The sequence below is a fragment of the Protopterus annectens genome, chromosome 7.part0 (genome assembly GCF_019279795.1).
Source record: "Protopterus annectens isolate FY-2018-M chromosome 7.part0, PAN1.0, whole genome shotgun sequence".
Taxonomy (NCBI): Eukaryota; Metazoa; Chordata; order Ceratodontiformes; family Protopteridae; genus Protopterus; species Protopterus annectens.
Window position 1 is genome coordinate 892,664,893 of NC_056739.1, and position 16,304 is coordinate 892,681,196.

Genomic DNA, 16,304 nt, shown 5'->3' on the forward strand with positions numbered 1-16,304 from the left:
TGTTCAAGAATTTGAGCATTCATTAGCATTGCTTTTTGGGGGGATTTGAATATGAATTGACTTGTTTTCCCAATCCAATGCCTATTCCTGCACTTTTCAAATTTGCTGGCAAATTATGAGCAACACCATTATATCATCAGTTTGCAGGACTTAACTAGATATTCTGGAATTTATTGTTATAGAGCCATCTGACTTTTCTTTCCAGAATGCCTGGTTCTAGATCAGAACAAACAATTCATTTTATCAGTGATATTAAGGTCCTTCTTATATTGTTATTTTGGATACTCCTGCCACCTCTTGTTAATACCTTCTGCTTATGCCAGTTGCTGCCATCTACATCTTTAATCATGGCCATTTTTACACTGCAGTTTCCCTTAATATTGCCAGTCTTTTTGAAGAGATCACTTGTTTTTCCCATTCTATTCCCTTAGTCTAGTTGTTTATACCACTCATTTAAATATGTCTCCTTATCTCTTAGTGTTATTCTTTGGAACTCTGCACCAAATTTAACAAATTATTTCCATACTTCCATTTTTGTGTTTTCTTTTTTTTCCAGTCATTTTTTTTTACCTCCACTGACAGCCATTTTTTTTTTTTTTATCCTTACAGTTCTGAATGCCAACGTAACCCCAGGTTTTGCCTCTCTATGTGGACCAGTTAAAAGAAAAAAATGTTTATTCTGTAATTCTCACTTTCATGATTCAGAGAAGGATGTGCCACTGCCACATATATATATAATATGACTCACAACTCACACAAACAAATAAAAAAAAACATAATAAATAAAAAAAATTCTAGCTTCAGTATTATTAAAGTGCTATGAAATAAGCTTTTAAATGTGTCTATTTTTAAGTGAATGTTATATTCCTATATTATATATCTGCACATATCAAAAAAAAAGCAAAAAAAAAAAAAAAAAAATAACACACAAAGCAGACATATAAGCTCTGGAAGCTGTTAACTGTGGCAGACATAAGAGGAAATTGCAACAAAAGCAGCAAAAGTTGTATACAGCACATTATAAAGTGAGATGCAGTATAAATATCACTGAAATTATCTGAATGATGAATGTAAATGTAACAGAAAGCCTCTTATAAGGCATTCTTTAAAACATAAGAGTATAACAAAAAATATGGGCTTAGACTGCTATATGAATCAAGTGTCTCTATCAAAGAGCTACTGTGCAGCTACCTTCTGAGTTGTCCCTTGAGCAAAGCCCTTTTGTTTTTAGCTAGAAAACCTCTAACATTGTTTTAAGGCCAGTTTTATGCTTGCACACACACACACACACACACACACACACACACACACACACACACACACACACAAATGCAGTAAGAAAACACAACTAATGAATGGTTTAAGCAATGTAATACAAAAGAAACATTTAGGTTTTTGAGTGGGATCTGGACCAAGGGCACCTAGCAATCTGTACAGCTGTCACTGCCTTTGAAGCAGCAAATAATCACTTGGCAGCCAGGCTCTTGTAAGGCATTGTTTCAAGCATAGATTAAGAAAGAAAAAATTGGGCTTTGACTGGGACAAGAACCAAAGACCTCTATCAAATCATTACTGTATACCTACCTGTTGAGCTCTTCCTTAAGTTAAATACTCTTCTTTTTAAGCTAGAAAATCTCTAGCATGTTATTTTAAGGCCAGGTTGTGTATATAGACACACACACACACACACACACACACACACACAAATGCAGTTGGTTTAAGTGAGGAAATGCAAAAGGAAACTTTAGGCCTTTGAATGAGCTTTAGGCCTGTGATCAGTATGGCTGTCACTGCCATTGGAAATATGCCATTCAAATGCTTAGTTAGCCAAGTGTGATGACTTTCTTCTACTGAACATTGAACCTTCTTGAAACTTGCTTGAAAGATATAAGTTATAAACTTATGAACTAAAACCGATTATCTTTCCTGAATGTACAACTGAAGTAAACTTAAGTGCAGGATAACTTGGATATGACAGTCAGTAAATGAATTAGTCTTATTAGCTGGCAATGAGAATTCAGATGTCAGGAAGAGATACCTGGATGTTTGAAATCAGTGGCTTCCTAAAAGTGTGATAGGAGATTGTGAGTAGTGTGGATTCATTTTATATTGGATGACTTCACCTTTCCTGCATGAGTAAAGTTGTCGGAGTAATTTATGAGTTTAAGATGACATCTTATTAGGGATAGTCTGTACAGTGTCAAGATTTCACAGTAAATGCACAATAAAACTGGATTTCTGTTGCTGCTACCAAACTGTAATTGACTTTTTTGATGTGTATTTTGGTGCAGATATAGTTAGAATTAAAAAACGGTGATTACTTCCCTCTTGAGAGTCAGTCCCTAGACAATGATTACTATCTAGCAATTTTGTTAGGACTTAAGAGACCATTCCCAACTGCACATAGGTGGCTACATGGGTCCATTAGTTAGGATTATTACTAAAATTAGGTTATGGTACCCTGATCCAGAAGAAGTTGGATTTGATCTTCACCCTCTCAAACCTGAATAAGGCCGTGACAACGATAAGAGGCACTAGTGTGCTTAGAAAATGGATTATATATTTAATAGAAGAGTTTTATTACAAAGATTTCACTGGGCTCATGAAGTACTATTTATACACTAAAGATGGAATATTTATAGAGAGTTTGGGATCTAAGAAGAGCAGGTGACTGGAAAGGCAAGATACATATGAAGCATGGAGTTATCAAATTATAACAGTGCAGGGAATATTGTGCCTGAAGCTGGGTATGGAAAGCTTTTATGTTGGTTGGTATGAATTACAACTATTATATTTAAGTAAATTAATTAAACGTTACTGAATTTGTTTTGCAACTTGCAAAACCATTTAGGTTATTTTCTGTGATATTAATGGTAAAATGTTATACGTTTCTTTTTCCTAATATATTAGAGTATCCGTGCTATCAACGTAAGTAAGGCTTTTTTCATAAAGATAAAGCACTATGTGATAAAAATGAGATAGATAGATGATTATATTAATAAAAACATAAAGCAATGTTCACATTATGGACAGAGTACTCTAGCTGTAATAATGTTGCATGTTGTTTTGCACTGTGTATTGTTTTAATTTGTGAAACACTATTAGACATGCATACATGTGCACACGCATGAGTGTGTGTGTGTGTGTGTGTGTGTGTGTGTGTGTGTGTTTTATCATGATGACGCAAATAAATATGTTTTTTAAAAAAATGTTATATATACACACAAGACATTTAAAGCTGCATTTACATAACTCCTACCAAAGATCACATGACAGACAAAGTTAAAGATGGCTGGCAGTTTAGCTCAGATGGTTAAGGCTATCAGCTTTTACGAGCTTCCCCTTTGCTTGATACACTCAACTTCTACAAACTAAGCTAGATCTTTCCTTCCTACAAACCACTTCTCTCAAACTGCACTCTACTAGCCATCACTTCTCTGTACTACCTTCAAAACTATGGCAGTCACTTCCTTCTGAGTTAACTGATCACACAAAGTACTTCCTGTTCAGGCCAAAGTTCAAACAATACTGACTACAATTTATTTTTATTTTACTTTTGTTAACCGGGAAAGTCCAACTGGACACAGGTCCTTTTTCAGCAGAGGCTCGGGGAGAAAAGCTCCAGATACAGTACATGTTAGGATTTCATTACATCTAATACAATTAGTATGCAATAGTAATACAATACAATCCAGCATGCATTAGTCAAATATTAACTTCATTTTTAAAAGTACAATATACAGGTATATTATAGACTCATTTCAGCATGTGGTAGGCAGAGCTATACATTTTGGTAGTTCATTTCAGCATGTGGTAGGCAGAGTTTTACATTTTTGGTATTTGGTTAATAAGCAGTACGATGTCAAATATTAACTTCTTGCTATTAGGACTGTATACGTTTGTTTCATAGTCATTTCAGTATATTGTTGGCAAAGTGTTACAAATTACTGGCAGTACGTAAATCTACAGTACATTGAGGGATTGAGAGTAATACAGTATTGGGAAAAACAGTACAAGAGTTTTATGTAGCAGTGGTGGATGTATGTTGTGTATTCAGTAGTTTGATGGATTAGGAGACACATGGTATCTGAGAGAAAAGGAACAAAAGGTTTTAGTAGCAGTACATTAAGAAAAGTCTGTCTGCTTGGGGTAAGCAGGTCAAACTTGCATAACTAGAGGTAGTAATAGGTGATTATCAACAGATGCATTCCCGCATTTAGCAACAGTGCAGTGGGCTGGTTTAACCTGGGGAGACACAGGAGCAGAGCCAGTTGTTTGTAAAGTGGCTTTTGAGGAGGTTTGCAAATTGGAGGGGAGAGCTTGTAGCAGTGATGTGATTTGGGAGTTGATTCCAAACTTTACAACAGTGTGAATGCAATGCAATTGTCCATCTAAAGGGCGTATCACATAAACCGATATCTCCAACTGGATAGTACCATTACTTCCCTTATACCTGATCCACCTGATTAAATCACTCATCCTAAACTGTGATCAGCTTACCTCACCATTACCACTGTAAGCACACTGCACATAGTATATTCCCCTCTTTCATCTTACTGGTCTCTATTAGCTTTCCTAACCTAACAAGTACTACCAATATCTCAGCCACTTCTACTTCTCCATCTTTAAATGTATTCTACGTTTTCTATTCCAGTTATGTAAATGAATATATATTTGGTTTGTTAGATAATATATGTATATATTGTTTGTCAGACTGTCTATGTTTACTCATAAATGTATACTATTGTTAATTGTTTATTTATTTATTTATTTATTTTTATTTTACATTTGTTAACCGGGCTAGTCTAACTGGATATATTTCCATTTTCAGCAGAGGCCCGGGGAGAAAAGCTCCACATCTAGACAAGACAGATACAACATAACAAAAAAATTCATAATAACAGATTAAAAACTGGTATGACTTTAACTCCAAGACAAGAATAATTAATCACAGAGTAAAGGTATTAAACAACATATTAAACATAATTTCATCTTTAGAACCATTTAGAGAAAGCATAAAACCAAGGAAAAGAGAGAACATTAATCGAAAGAAAGTGCAGATTTAAAGAGATATGTACTGTCAGAAAAAGAAAGACAATAGCCACGAGGAGGAGAAAAACAAAGAAAATTTTAATCAGGCTTAGAGCAGGAATTGTATTTGGTTCATTGTTTTGTTACATTATGATGTAATCTAAGCTAAATTTTATACCTCTCAGCTGTACAGATTTTTGCAGGATGCCCAGATTTTTGCCTCATATTTTTGGTTGTTGATTTGGTTGGTAAATCATTGAGGGTTGAAGTCAGAAAATAATAACAGACATTTGAGTTTCAGACTCATACCCTTCAGAAAACCCATGCTAATTTAAAACCTGTTATTATATCAACTTTCTATATTTGTAAGAGCAATATTTAAAAATGTGTGTCTATTTTCTGGCCTTTGTCCCTCTATTACTTACGGCTTTGTCCAGATTTTTTGTTTTAAGACGAGGAGTATGGGGCTAATCCTGTAACTGTTTTATAGTTTTTTAGAATAGTGTTCTACCCCAGTAAACATATTTAAATAAATAAATACACATTACAAACTAAATGCACTGATAAATATTGAGCAATAATATTTTATATATATTTTCCTTTAAGGCCCTGTGAACACATTGTGACAGCTATACATAGCAGAATAAGGCTAGTCTGTAAAATAAGGCCATGTAAAAATGCGTGCTTGTTGTTTACACTCCTAAATAGTGGGAGTAATACTTTAAATCCAGGTCTCCAAAAGATTGCCTACTGAAACATGTGCACATTTTTGTATTTAAATTCAAAATAATAAGTTAGATTGCAACTGCAATACCAGTATTCATTATAAAAAAATATTTCAGTAAACAAAGACACAGTAGAACAAATGGCATTTTAGAAAATGGTTATATCCCCTGGTCTCCAAAGTGGGGGACTATAACCCCTCACTAAATATACAAATCCCAAGGCATCAGTATTACAGAGATATGAATCAGATGTTAATGTGTTTTACTGGGTAGGTGTTAGTTGTATAGATATCTGGGTTTACAAAACTGGAATAATTTCTGCATGATACAAGAAAACACTGCTATAAAACACATACAAGTACCTATTTTTTTTTATGTAAGCCCTTATTAAAAGTTTTCTACAACTTTTTATGTTCTCTATATCCCAATACTGTTAGCAGGAGTGGCCTTAGGTCAATTGGTGCCCTAGGCAAAAGGGCTCCACGGCGCCCCCCACCACAACTCCCGGTGCCCCCATCCTGGTCTGCCTACATTAAATAAATACTGGAAAAGCGCCCCTGCTAGAGCTTCAGCTTGTAAAAATATGGAGAAACGTACTAGAAATACAATGTAGTAGAAACATCTTTCAAAATATTGATAAGCTTTATAATAAAATGAAAATAATTTGACCAAAAGTAAGAAAAGTAATTCCCGCAATGTTAGAGCCCTTGTACTGAGATAAACAAACAACTCAGGAGCTTAATAAAAAACACTAAAGCCAAAGTTCGGGAGGGTGGCCTAATGGTTAAGGTGTTTGCCTTGCAAACACAAGGTGCAGGGTTTGAGTCTCACAAGGGACAATTGGCTAGGCTTAAAATGGCTCGCAAGGGCAGTTAGCTTAGTACTAATCTATGAACTCTTAAGCTAAAATAGCTACCCAAGCCAAAGACAATCACAAAGTATTTTTAGTTATGTTCATTATCTCAAAAGCTCAATGCAGCAATGTGCTGAGCTGATTGTGAACAATATTACCTACACTGAGGATGAAGATATAGCTAAAATACTGGCTGATAAATTTAGCTCTAACTCTACCCCTCTCTCCCCTCAGTCTGTCCCTCAAGATGAACCTGAAACTGGCTCACCTCCAGCCATCAAACAAGACCAAGTCCTAAAAGTGCTATTAAAAGCTAAAAATACTAGATCAATGGGTCCTGACAATATCCCTGGATGCATCTTAAATAGCATGAAGCATGATATAGCCTCACCCCTAACAACACTGTTCAGTCTCAGCCTCCATACAGGTTTGTACCAAGTGAATAGAGAGCAGCTACAGTCATGCCCCTGTAGAAGGGAGGACCTTAAACAGACCCAGGCATTTGCAGACCCATAAGTCCAATCACCCTCATATGCAAAGCCATGGAAAGACTTATTATGGAATTAATCAGGACATAGGGAACCTCCAAACACTAGACACATCTCAGTTTGGATTCATTAAGGGTGGGTTATGTTTACTCAACCTGGTGTTTTTTTTTTTTAAAGGTCTCCAAAGGTGTGGATGAAAGTAAAACAGTACACACCACATACCTTGACCTAGCCAAAGCTTTTGACACAATTCCCCACTCAGCCATAGTAGAAAAGCTCAATAAACTGGGACTAAACCCCTATGGTCACCTGGCTGACAGATAGGATGCAGATAATCAAAAGGAAGTTACCTCCACAAAGAGACCAGTCACCAGTGCAGTCCCCTAGGGTTCTGTGCTGAGTTCTCTCCTATTTGGCATCTACTTTTCTGTAGTAAAAGCCAATCTCTGGGTGACTAAGTTTGCAGAGCAATGAGCAGGCAATAAATCCCCAAATGACTTAGCCATTCTGTAGGAAGGTCTGTCTCAAATAAATAACTGGTATCAAAATTATAATCTGAAACTTCTTCTTCTTCTTTCGGCTTTTCCTGGTTAGGGGTCGCCACAGCAGATCATCTGTCCGCTCATGATTGGCAGTGGAGCTTTATGGTGTCGAGTTGCCAGCCCGGTGCCCAACCTTCCACAGAGGGCACACACACACACACACACACACACACACACACACTCACACCTAGGGCCAATTTAGAGTGTCCAATCTGAAACTAAATGCCAAAAAATGCATTATTTTATCCTTTGGTAAGTCATCTATCCCAGGGAACTACCACATTGACAATACACCCCTAAGATTTGACACAGTTGTTCGGGATTTGGTAACTTACGTGGCCAGCAACCTGACTTTTGACCAGCATGTGTTTATAGTTGTAAGAAAGTCCTTCTATATTGCACAGCTTATAAACAAAGGGATAGTGTCTAGATCAAGGAATGCCACTGTCCCCCATTACTCAGTTCTCATTAGGCCAGTCATTGAATATAGTGTCCCCTTTGGTATGTATCTGTCCAGACACATGCAACAACTGGAATGCCCACAGAGATACTTTAGTAAAAGGATACAAGGCTTAAACAACATGTCCTACATGGATCAACTCAAAGCCCTGTCACTATACTCAGTGTCATACAGACTGCTAAGATGTGACCTGTGCCTGGCATACAAGGCATCCTCCAACTCATTACTCATGGATTTACTGCATATCAGCAAGTCAAACGGCATCTGAAATATTTGATTGAGGGATCTAAACCTCTTCTGCAATATCAACAGAATGGTTTAGAGGGACAGGTATATTTTGCAGAGGATACCACTGTTCATAGGATCATAGGAGATTACTCGGCTATGAACCGGGAGGTCATGTCAAGCCTAGCCGTTTCACCCCAATGTTAATACATAGAAATGTTAGTTAATATCCAAGATTGCATTTAGCAATGACTGTTTCACTTTCCTTTGTAATCTCAAGAATTGAGCTGATGTACGAAATTTCATTTAGGTTACGCGTGTATAGTTCTAAATGACAAAGTTTACTTTGACTTTGAAAAATTTATTAAAATCAGAGAACATATCAGTCCTTATCAGTTAACCATTTCCATTTTTCAACCCAGCATTCTACATAAAAATGATGTGTTTACACTTTAACAACATATTCTTATCACTTCAAATGTAGTGCTACGTTCAGTACTAGCAAAATACTTCCTGGGTTTTGAAACAGCTTTGCTTAAGCGCATGTAACACTAGGCATAGTAAAATCCTGTGACAATGCTGGTTTCAGGTAAGTCATCTGGGTAGTTAAAAGAGCACAGTGTTGCAAGTCAAGTGTGTAAAAAGAGCAAACACAGACATGTGCAAATGAAGTTTTAACTGCCTCAGCTTAAGTTATATGCAGGACACATATCTCTATCATCACAAGTACTGGCAACAGAATGCAATAACTCCCTACCCATCAGACTCACATAAAGCATACACACAGATAAAAACAAATATGTCAGTAATTCTTACCAAACCTACAGATGGACTTCTGAATTTCTTGCAGACTCTGACTGGAGATTTGAATTCAAGGCGTTACTGTTCTTTTCTTGTTAAGAAGACAGGTGTAAGTGAACTCTGAACTCTGTTGACTAAGAAACTAGCAATACTACGCCTCTTCATTCATTCCATCTGGGGCACACCCTTTATGCACACAGCAAACCTGCATGACTTGAAACCTCTTGTGTGCAATAATGTTGTCAAGGCAACTAAACCAATGTAATAACCTCCATCTGACATCTCAGGAACTAACTACTAGAACCAAGCCTTCATTTTGCATATCATACCACATGCAGAGTTCAACATTATCAAAAATAGTCTGCTGTGTACAAAACCACAAAAGAAAAGCTAATGTTTCCTACATGAAAGTCACATTGGGTACTTTTCTGTAGTAAGTAAGTGCTTCTAATTTGTGATACTGTCTGAGAGATGCCAAGAAATGTCAGCTCACCAAGTAAGCAATGCAGATGAGATACAGCAGTAAACCTACTGTTTTATTAACATAACTATCTACACTGCACAGTAAAGATGAATGTGTATTATGAGAAAAGGAAAGGCACACAGAAAAGGCAGGAGTACATAAACTAAAATGAACAGACAAAATATAGAAAATTATTTTCGGATAACATTTTTTTGTTTATTAACTGGCTATATGAGCTGATAATTGTAAGCCATTTTCAGCCATTCCAAAAGTAATGGCTGTATACAAGGAAGATTTTCTAATTTAGAGGAGTCAAGCAACTAGCACGTCCTTAGGAAGAGGGAGGAAACAGAGTACACAAACAGAAAGCATGTAGAGAATATGCAAACCCTCCAAAGAAAAGCTCAAAGCCTGGAGGTGTGTAGCAGCAGCAGCTTTGAATGCCATGCCACTAATAGCTTATAACAAAATGCAACAAAAATGGGAAGTATTTTAATAACTTTTTTTTAATTTTAATAATAGTACTAGGGGAGAAACATTGACTATTTTAAATGCATGAAGGTTTGACTTTTCACTGAGAGCCTCTCTGCTTTAGTACTTATTAATGTTAACTGGTTGTAACTTACAGAAAAAATATATTTTTTGATGGACCACTGACAAATGACACTGCTGACTGATATGATGTACTGGTTAGATTAGTAAAGAGTGAACAAGCTACATCTGCAGACAGGAGTACAATTCCCACGACCTCAGCTGGACAGTTTGTAATCAAACAAGGTACCTTAACCTGACAAAATCTCCAAGCTTATCACTGAAACAGGCATCTTCCACCATTTAAGTTTTACAGAGCTAAAAAGTGGATAACCTTATTTGATTTTGCAATGTCACAACTACAAGAGATAGACAATACTGGACAAACCTCAAGTGAACAAAATTTGCTGGAAAATGATATGACAGATACTGAAAAACAGGCAGTAAGATTTGATGTGAAATTGTAGCTTTAATTAACTGTGGTTCATAATATGCAGTTTTAATTAAAGGGTAGCTTCAAATTAAGGGCATCTTTAATTGTTAAGCTATACCTTAACTCTCATGAAGTATGATCAGCTGTGCTATCTAGGTAATCAAAAAGAAGCAGGCACAGAAAAGAAATGACATCTCTTGAGCTAACTACCTCCAGCCAAGGACAACAGAGATGGTAAAATTAATGACTTCAAATCTCTTGAGATTTATGTAATAACCCGTCTACTGAGAATACTATAACCTTAGCCAATGTGTACACAGTTATACAAACACAATGAACAAACTCTTTATATTCTGATTATTCAGACAGAACTTACCTAAAAAATGTTGTAGTGTGTCAATAGGAATGCAAACATGAGCACTGTACTTCTGCAAAGCATACCAATAATTTGTTTATTCGTTCATACCATTTGTTTATTCATTCACATGGATAAACAAAGTAATGGATTAATGCAAAATGGTTTTATTCCACAACCTGAGATCACACTTATAAACACAAATGTGCAAGCACACAAGTGTGTGTGCGTGTGTTCCTGCGCACACACACACACACACACACACACACACACACACACACACACACACACACACACACACACACTCACACACACACATGCAATGTATGTGTGTGCTCGCACACTCATGTGTGTTTATGTCTGTGTGTGTATGTGTCTGTGTCTGACTGTGTGTGTCTGAGTGTGTGTCCGTGTGTCAATGTGTGCATGTGCGTGCTTATGTTTGTGTGTGTGTGTGTGTGTGTGTGTGTGTGTGTGTGTGTGTGTGTGTGTGTGTGAGAATTTTCAGAGTGAACAGACATGTCTCCTTCAGAGCTCCCTGCACGTACTCCTATTATGCACTAATGCAATGGGAACAAAATTAAGGTAAACACACTTGTCTCCATCATAGCATCCTATGTTATTCCCTAGTTGCACACCACTGTTTTGAGAGTGGCATCAGGGAAGAAACATGTCACTCAGAGCGCCCTCTATATGCCACATGTGTTACAGTACTAAGATGATGTGAAAATCTGAGCGAGCAGGTATATCTCCCACATATAAGTCCTTACAAATGAGCCTTATGGAAGAGAAGAGGATATGGATGGCATTTCCCTCTACCATGAGTCTCCTCTTCAGCACTTCATAATGTGACCTGCCAACAAAAGCAGAAAGATGGCTACTGGCTTCTTGAATTCTGCACAATAGGATAACACTCCCAAAAGGGCCTATCCCTAAATCAAAATGGTTGAGAAAACCAGAAGAGAAAAAGTTTCAAAAAACGGGATGTTGTGTATATTAATGTTAAATTATATATTTTTCCAGGTCATGCTGACAGCATTATGGAATCCATTCTCTGTATCTTTAAGAAAGGTTATTTCAATAATGGATCTTCAAATTAATCTCAGTTGCCTTTAGCGGACCTTTGCTTTAACCAGCAAGTGATGGATACATGTTCCTTGATAAACTTTTAATTATTTTATTTGTTGACTGGGAAAGTCCGAATGGATGCGTGTCCATTTTCAGCAGAGGCCTGAGGAGAAAAGCTCCACAGTTAAATTTTAAGCAAAATGTAAAGTGTATACAGAAAGATTCAGATTTACATAGTACCAAACTTAACATTGACTACTGAGTTCCTTAAATTGTTAAAATACATTGTAACACTGTAACCAGTTAATAGTACATAGGCTCTGATTTTTAAACTTGCTGACTGAAAAATGCTGCTGCAGATTTGTCAGAAGTTTTGCTTCACCTACAGGTTTCCTTAATTTTGGAAATTCGCTTATTTGCTTTCAGTAGGTATATAACACAACATCCCATTTGCATGGAGGTTGCTTGTCCATTTCTTGAATGTCTGCAGGTATTTGGAATTTTGTGTAATGCATCCTGAACATGTAACAACTCCCTCAGAACCACATTAAGTGAGACAACCAGAGCATGTAATTTTTTATGTCATTTAGCTAATTACCTGGCAAAATACCACTGATCCAACTGCTTATTTACACGGGATATCTGAGAGAAAAGGCTTCACAGTACAAACGTTGTGACCATCTCTCAACCCTCCATATTCAAGTTGTGGAACACTGCCACTCATAATGTGGAACAAATGGGTGAAATGTGGAACACTTACTAACAGCTTAAAAACAACTTTGGCTAGGAAGCTCATAAGTTGGTTAAATGTGACACTTTTTATTTATATAAAACAATTTTTACAATATTAACTAGTGTAAAGTAAAGAGTTGGTAACATTGAATGGGTGACAGACCCTGTCAATATGGAATAGCAAGGGACAAAGACCTATTAAGACTCAAAATGAGAAACATTCTTCACAATAAGGTACACCCGAGTGGTATGCCAGGGACTGTTGGAGTAGCCAGAGTCAGCTGTACATATTTAGAAAGAAGTTAAAGTACTCAGAAAAAAAAATCAAGCAGAAGGCACCACTCCATAAAGGCAGAAATCAGTAAAGGCAGACTAAAACTCAGAACCCTTCAGCTAAGAAACAATAACACTAAACACTGTCCCATCAGGCTACTTGTGGTGCAGGGATATCTTTACTGAAGTGAGTGGGTAAACAGGCAGAGAAGCGTCAGCTCTCTTTGTTGCTGCTTTAAGACAATTTGGGATAAGCAGATTTTAAGTTTAAACATCATGTCTACCTCAAAGCATACCAATTTTATAATGTTTAAATAACTCTCATTATTACCATCTCAATTGCTGTCTGACAACATAATATTACTTTAGAATAAAATATAATTGAGGTTAGATGTCATCTATGCTTTTCACTCTTTAAATGAGTTCATGACAGCCAACCATTATTTAAGGAACTAATTTAGACAAAAAAAGTAAAACATTATCAGCAAAGTTATGCAAGTAACAAGGTAAGAACTCTTCAGCCGATATTCAGACAACAGTAAACTTATTTTCTTGAAAGAAACCTGTAGCCACTTTCACCTTTGCTAATTCCTTAAAATGACTATGTAAGTAATTACTTTATTCTCTAATTGTCTTTAACATGCAGTTTTGAACAGCTCAAGGACAAAAAACTTGTTTGCAACCATATCCATGCTGCATGAATAAATTGTAACAGACAGTGGGCCAGATTCAGAAAACACTCATCACTCAATTAATCTGGTTGAGTGTTGCAGTGTTAAAGATTGTACTGCATTTCATTTTTCTGTCTATTTAATTGTTTCATTGAATATTGTGTCTGTGTCTCTCTGTAGTTATTTATTTTTCTATTTAATTGTTTCATAGAATAATGTGGTCTCTCTCTGTCTCTGCAATTAGTTTCACGCCTGCCCTCCCTGTTCTTGTTTTGGTATTACTCTTGGTGGCTTTGGAATTGCCCACCCCTCCTGTAAATTTGTGTTAGAACACTCCTCCTGGGTCTATCTCATTTGTTCATTCAATCAACTACAGTGTGATCATATTTTGTCTTCAGACACTCCTACCAGTCCCATCTGCTCAGCTCTATTCCAGTCTAGTGTCATTAGCTCACTCTACCTAATACAGAGAGAACATTTGTGAAGGGCAAGCCACTTAGGTCCTTAATTTTGAATTATCTTCTCTTTCTCCTTTCTCTCTTTCCACTTTCAAAAAAAAAAAAAAATTCTAAGCTTGTTTCCTGCCTTTCCTGTAACTAGTCTAGTCCAGATACAGATTTGCTGTAACCAGGACTGTTTGTAAGCTTCTGAACCCCCAAAGCCTTTCTGTGTTGGAGGGAAGCCTTCAAGCTTATCAGTGGGAGTGGTAAGCACTAGGTAGCCTATCTACCACAAGAGTGGTTTCTGGCCCAGAAATAAGAAGTTATGTTCTTACCATAACGTTCCATGTTAGTTATCTTCTTCTCGCCTTCTTTCTTGCTGGATGGGTTTGGAGCCGATCCTCGGCTCCGACTCGGCCAATACTAAATCTCGAGAGCTAATTCCACCGGCTCGAGGCTCCCCTATATCCCACAATGCTAGGCGGTAACTACTCAGATCTCGTTTGATAGCTAGACCAAGCAATTCTAGTCTCCATAGTATGGAGAAGGGTAACCCATCTCTATATAAACCTGAGTGTAAGGTATCCCAGACCTAACAAAAGGGGAAATAGAGGTGGTAGAACGTGTGGGAATGACAACTTCCAGAGGAAGATCACAAAATGAATTCCTATCGGTCTGTCCAGGCTTGGGGGAAGGAGGGTGGGACGCAAGAAAGAAGGCGAGAAGACAACTAACATGGAACGTTATGGTAGGTACATAACTTCTTAATGTTAAGTTGTCTATCTTGCCTTCATTCTTGCTGGATGGGACCGCGTCCCTAGCACCTTATCCCAGGTGGCCTATCGGAACAGACTCTTGAGAACAGTGGAACCAAAGTTGGCACGGTTTCTGGAGACCATGTCCAATTTGTAATGTGAAATGAAGGTATGAGGAGAAGCCCAGGTGGCTGCTGCACAAATGGAATCTATTGGCTACGGATGTAGCTAATGCCCTAGTTGAATGAGCTCTAGGTCTTGAAGGTAGATTTTGATGTCTAATCTCATAGATGAAGGTAATTGTAGAGGTGAGCCATCTTGAAAGGGATACTTTAGTAACTGGAATGCCCAATTTCCCTTCCGCATACGATAGAAAAAGCTGATCAGATTTCCTGAATTGTTTAGTCCTGTCTAAATAATATCTAAGTTGGCGGTGAACATCCAGAAAATGTAGCTTTTGTTCCGACCTGTTGGAATAGTTAGGGAAAAAGACGGGGAGATCAATCATTTGGTTTAGGTTTGTTTGAGAGGAAACCTTAGGTAAAAAGGATGGATTAGTATGGAGGGATACCCTATCTTTGTGAAACACTAAGTAAGGAGGACGACTGCACAGAGCATGGAGTTCAGATACCCTTTTCGCTGAAGTTATGGCTACCAGAAAAAGTGTCTTCCATGAAAGCAACTTCAGAGAACATGAAGCCGCTGGTTCGAAAGGGGGAAGGATTAAGGATGCCAAAACCAAGTTCAAGTCCCATTGAGGTGGGGGATCTTTGATTGGAGGTTTGAGAAGAAAAACGCCCCTTAAAAAGGCTTTCCAGAGCTTGTGAGCCATGATGCTAGACTCCGAGACACCTACATGATAATTACATATAGCAGCCAGTTGAACTCTAATGGTAGATGAAGAAGAGCCTAAATGAAAGAGTTCTGCTAGAAAGTCTAGAATAGACTGGATAGGTGCAGTGAAGGGATCTATATTTTTTGATATTGCCCAAAAGGAGAAGCGTTTCCATTTGCTATTATAAATCTTCCGGGTAGAAGATTTATGAGAGGCTATCAAGATATCTCGGACTGAGCGAGATATTAAGGGAAGCCTGGCTAAGGTTAGAATCGGAGAAACCACACTATGAGGTTGAGAGAATGGAGAGATTGGTGCAGCTGGCCCGATTGGTCAGTCAACAGATCTGGCACTGGGTCCAGATGCCAAGGCTGCTCCAAAAGGTAACGATGAAGAAACGGAAACCATATCTGTCGAGGCCAGTAAGAGGCAATGAGGATCACTGTCACTCTCAAGGTGATGGCTTTCTGAATTAGTTGAGTTATCAGTGGAAAAGGGGGAAAAGCATACAGAAGTCCCCGGGGCCAATCGTGGACTAGAGCGTCTCTGGTGGGATGGCCTGGTAACGGGAAGAGAGTGAAGAAGTCGTGACACTTGCTGTTTTGGGGAGTAGCAAAAAGATC

The 16,304-nt window shown here is 37.6% G+C and overlaps 1 protein-coding gene across 4 annotated transcripts in view; it reads right to left on the reverse strand.

Moving 5' to 3' along the window:
- PARP3 (poly(ADP-ribose) polymerase family member 3) overlaps positions 1–16,304 on the reverse strand; it is a 487,884-nt gene that overhangs the window by 315,250 nt on the left and 156,330 nt on the right. The window contains exon 1 of one of the 4 annotated variants that reach the window (XM_044077473.1): positions 9,141–9,277. The exons of 2 other annotated variants lie outside the window; for them this stretch is intronic. The gene's annotated coding sequence lies outside the window, so the exon portion shown is untranslated. Of the gene's footprint in view, positions 1–9,140; positions 9,278–16,304 lie in introns of those variants that run through there. One more of the 4 variants, XM_044077475.1, reaches the window with a different exon arrangement.